Here is a 5,335-nt window from a genome sequence, read left to right on the forward strand (position 1 = left end):
GATCATGCAACATACTATGTAGATCACCAAACGGCAAAAATCGACAAGAAACGGACATATAACCAATTGCAAACGTGCATAATTTGCATAATCATCACCAAAAGATCACCAAACGGGCATAATTCACACAGTTCAACTGTCCGGCAAATTCTAACTAGATAGTAGGAGCTAGATTATATAAACGAAGAGAGGGCCGAGCTTTACCACTTCCTCGCCGGCCCTTTGCCCTTCCGTTCAGGGGCGGACCCAGACTGAAAATTATCCGGTGTCTACATAGAAGAACACATGCCTACAAACAATCAAGGATCTACACACTAAATCAATGGATTATATTAAGCAAGTGCAAATTGAACCCGGTGCCAGTGACACCGGCTAGCTGTACTTAGCTACGCCCCTGCTTCCGGTCGCCTTGTGAAGCACATAGTCTAGCCAAGGAAGTGGTGCAAACCGGAACTGTAGACCTGAAATGTAGTGTAAAGTGGTCAATTTCTAAAATATGTGCAAATGTGTCAATTTGTGACGAACGGGTGCTCTAAACTAGAATTAACTCCTTTTTTTTCATTTAGCTTTACATGTTTCATGTCAAAAAATCGACCAGAAGTCCATAACCATTGAATAGACATTATAATATATGAAAATAAAAGAACTAGAAGATTGATTAGAAAATTTGAATGCTAGATAGTGGACAAAAAGAGTCTGCAAGTTGCAATTCTGGATAACAAGTAAAGGAAGATTCTTCAGAACTGGATTTAGTTGGACAAGAACAACGTAGATTAGTGGTTGGCAATCACATGAACAGTCTAATCATGAATTTAAGATGGAAAAATATTGGTCATGGACTGGTTATTATTAACAAAAGCAAAAAATAAGATAACACAATAGTGTTCATGGATCAGGATGCTTATTGGCGAACTTGTAGTCTTAACTGTGCACATCAATATATCAAAAGAAAAAGAAGGAAATGAATTATGTTGACTAGGACAAAGTGACTTCACAACTTGCATTGCTGCAGCAAACAACAAACGGGAGAGCGATTCATCCGGTTTCCAAATACATATGAATGTGGTTGAGGTGAACATGCAGATCATTACAGGAAATAAATAGAAATGTGTGAAAATGCAGGTAATCCCAAGCATAGATAACTTATTCTCAAATCCACGGATTTGCCACCATAGGAGTGACTCACAAGTGACCACGATCCACAACTAGTACATGAAAGCAAACAAATTGAAGTTACTATAGACTAAGTATAATCACAATAGCAGACCCTTTTTAAATAACATTGTTCAAAGCGCCACAAAGGCACAGACCAGAACATCAAACTTTCAGAAGAAAACCAAGCTGTGTACGTAAAAAATCTGACCCATATTCAACACCTGGCTCATATGAAGGTATCAACCAGTGGTGTGCAAACTAGGTAGGCAATCACGGTGCTGCTTTTAGCAAACCATCTGACAACCATTCCGTGTAACTGGGGATATAAGGATCACACCGGAGATTAAAATCCCTCTCAAAACTAAAGATGACACAAGATCTCTGGTTTTCCATATCGTATGGCACAAGCTTTTCATTCCACGCAAAGACATGAAAAAAGATCGATTTGCATTCCATATCGACTGCGACAAATGTACAAACCTCATTGTGGCCTATCGTCTTTGAATGGGTGAGATGTGTTGAATCTCCACAACTTTCTCTTTTTGTATTGGTATATATGAATTAACTTTGGCGAGTAACTAGATTTGCAAGATCAAATAGAAGGGGAAAATTGTTCGATTTTATTAGTTGCATAAAAAAAATAGAACACAGTATGCGGATGCCATGAAAAACAATGTATCGTAATATTGCTTTTTCTATTTGTCCATCAACCAGATCGGCCTTGCACGCTGCGCCCAAATCAAAAGTGAACAATGTAACCTGCAAATGATATTAAAAGTCTCTTAATTAACTAATTTCCATACATGGAGATGGTAAGTAAACAAAGCTATGTGACAATATAAACAATTTTTCTCAAACAAAACACATCAAGTATACGTTAATATCAACAGCAAAACAAACCTGCACAGTTGTCTCCTTCATGCAATGCGTTGCCACACGAACGAGTGATGGCAGCCCACCTCGGTAGATGGATCTGAGTCAAATCTGCGGCGGTAAATGCATTGCAAATTGCTAGGAGGTTCACTGAACGCATCACTACTTGGCAGCATGCGTGGCTTGGTTCGAATGGCCAGTGCACACCTTTCTTAATATTGAATTTACAATGTTCCATCACCGCATCTTTTTCTATGGCAGCTCGAGACTTACTTGCCCATATATGGTTTGGGAAAAAAGAGAACGTCACAAAAACTACGAGGTAGAACATGGCAACCGCTCTAGCACTGGCCATATCAATCAACTTTGATAGATGCGGACCAATACTTACGCAGGCAGGTGACTAGGTATATGTATATGTTTTTGATCGATACGTGATCGTGCATCACCTAGGCTCTATATATAGCTAATGTGCTATGGTCAGCGTTCACTTCATCTTAAGGAAAAAATTATTCCTTGCATTTGATTCATTTAGTAGGTTCCAATTATAAACTAGGATATGTATCTCAATATGTTGTCATTAATTTAGACACATCTAATGTTGGTACATATTAAAAGCTGGGTGGATAGGTCCCACATATTAATAGATTTCTGAATTAGTAGTTTTTTGGCCGCTACTAGGCGCCAGCTGACTGGTGCTAGTTTCGTCCGGTCGCATCACAGTTGTACAATACAACAAAAAATGGCCGTCAAATCTTCTTCCCTGCTTCGTTCCCAAACGCAGTAGGGGAAAAAACCCCTCCGTCCCCCGATTCACTATGCACACACTAGTAAAAAACAGGGCTTTCGTTCGGACCAGGTCTGCCCATTAGTCACAGTTCAGTCACGAACCGGAACCCATGGGGGCATTGGTCCCGGTTCGTGAGGCCAGGGGGCCTGCCGGGCCTCGTGGGGGCATTGATCCCGGTTCGCCTGGCCCATTTGGTCCCGGTTGGTGGGACGAACCAGGACCAATATAATGGGCCTCGCTCCTGGCCCACCACCATTGGTCCCGGTTGGTGGCTTGAATTGGGACCAAAGGGTGGTCTTTAGTCCCAGTTCCAGCCATGAACCGGGACCAATGATGTGCCTATATATACCCCCTCGCCCGCGAGCAGAGCACTCCACTGCTCTGTTTTTCTGGCTAGCCATTGGAGAGCTTTGTGGTGCTCTAGCTCACCTCCTATGCACACGAGATGTTCGATGGAATGCGCGAGCCACACTACTTAAGCTTTCTCCTCTTCAAGCTCGACCTCCAAGCTCCATTTTCCCTCAATATTTGCCTAGGTTTAGCGGTCCGTCACGTCCTATCCCCATCTTCACCGTCGTCGATCGCCCGCGCTGATCTCGTCGCCGACACCACCGTGGTGAGCCTCTTGTTCTTATCTTCTTTCTGAAAGGAAAAAAATTCTTACTTGTATGTTTAGATAGATACTTGTATAATTTTCTTACTTTTATTATTGCTTCTTATTATTTAGTGCGATGGTTTTGGTATCCATCCCCGTCGGCCCTCGTCCCGTCTATGATTCGGATGTGGTATATATATTATCTTTATAACTATTTGGTTTATTTATTGTTTATGACAATTATGCTGACCAACGTGACATAGATTTTATTTATCTAGGAGGTATGTGAACCGGAAATTCCAACCGACCCTATTGTCAAGAGGTTAAATTTAGTTGAAGAAGAAAACAATTTCTTGAAGGAAAAAAATAAAGAAAATGAGGAGGAGAAGATGATATTGGAGTTGCATGTTGCGGATGTCGTCGATGATCACAAGATCAAGATGGATGCAATGCGCTTGAAGATTAGAAAGATTAGAAAATATGCCATTCATACCGAGGCTTGGTATCATTATGCCGTTGGATCAATTGTTACCTTGGTTGCGATTATGATCGCATTTGTTTTTGCATTGAAATGTTTTACATAGTTTCAATGTATGGTTTAATTAATTAGATGCTCTGGAGAGCTACATGTTGTTAGATGAGAACTATGTATGTACTTTGGTCTTAATGTGATGATGGATTTCTATTAATTTGGTCACTTAATTATCTATTCATGATGTTCTGTAATGGTTTTTGACACACTTAATTATATATAATGCATGCAGATGAACCAGCAATGGATGTACGGTGACAGACACACCTCCGAGTACATTAAGGGCGTGCATAATTTTCTCGAAGTGGCTGAGACAAACAAGCAGAATGGTTTTATGTGTTGTCCATGCGCTAAATGTGGGAATACAAAGTCTTACTCTGACTCGAAAATCATTCACACCCACCTGCTTTATAAGGGTTTCATGCCACACTATAATGTTTGGACCAAGCACGGAGAAATAGGGGTTATGATGGAAGACATCAAAGAAGAAGAGGACGATGACAACTATGTGCCCCCTGAATACGGTGATGCTGCAACGGGGGAAGCTGTTGAAAATCACGAGGAACCAAACGATGTGCCCGATGATGATCTCCGCCGGGTCATTGTTGATGCAAGGAGACAGTGCGAAAGTCAAAAGGAGAAGCTCAAGTTCGATCGCATGTTAGAGGATCATAAAAAAGGTTTGTACCCCAATTGCGAAGATGGCAACACAAAGCTCGGTACCGTACTGGAATTGCTGCAGTGGAAGGCAGAGAATGGTGTGCCTGACGAAGGATTTGAGAAGCAACTGAAAATATTGAAGAAGAAGCTTCCAAAGGATAACGAATTGCCCGACAGTACGTATGCAACAAAGAAGGTTGTATGCCCTCTAGGATTGGAGGTGCAGAAGATACATGCATGCCCTAATGACTACATCCTATACCGTGGTGCGTACGAGGATTTGAATGCATGCCCGGTATGCGGTGCATTGCGGTATAAGATTAGACGAGATGACCCTGGTGTTGTTGACGACGAGCGCCCCAGGAAGAGGGTTCCTGCCAAGGTGATGTGGTATGCTCCTATAATACCATGGTTGAAACGCCTATTCAGAAACAAAGAGCATGTCAAGTTGATGCGATGGCACAGAGAGGACCATAAGAAAGACGGAAAGTTGAGAGCACCCGCTGACGGGTCGCAGTGGAGAAAAATCAAGAGAAAGTACTTGGAGGAGTTTGCAGATGACGCAAGGAATGTATGGTTTGGTTTAAGCGCAGATGGCGTTAATCCTTTCGGGGAGCAGAGCAGCAATCACAGCACCTGGCCCGTGACTCTATGTATCTATAACCTTCCTCCTTGGTTGTGCATGAAGCGAAAGTTCATTATGATGCTAGTTCTCATCGAAGGCCCTAAG

General features: G+C 42.0%; 1 long non-coding RNA gene across 1 annotated transcript; it reads right to left on the reverse strand.

The window, feature by feature from the left end:
* Positions 1-1,585: 1,585 nt before the first annotated feature.
* On the reverse strand, positions 1,586-2,446 carry LOC119326245. The gene is made up of 2 exons (XR_005157874.1): positions 2,056-2,446; positions 1,586-1,914 (listed from the first exon to the last, which is right to left on the reverse strand). It is a non-coding gene; the product is annotated as an uncharacterized LOC119326245 (long non-coding RNA).
* Between the last annotated feature and the right edge of the window lie 2,889 nt (positions 2,447-5,335).

Source organism: Triticum dicoccoides, chromosome 6B (genome assembly GCF_002162155.2).
Source record: "Triticum dicoccoides isolate Atlit2015 ecotype Zavitan chromosome 6B, WEW_v2.0, whole genome shotgun sequence".
Lineage (NCBI taxonomy): Eukaryota > Viridiplantae > Streptophyta > Magnoliopsida > Poales > Poaceae > Triticum > Triticum dicoccoides.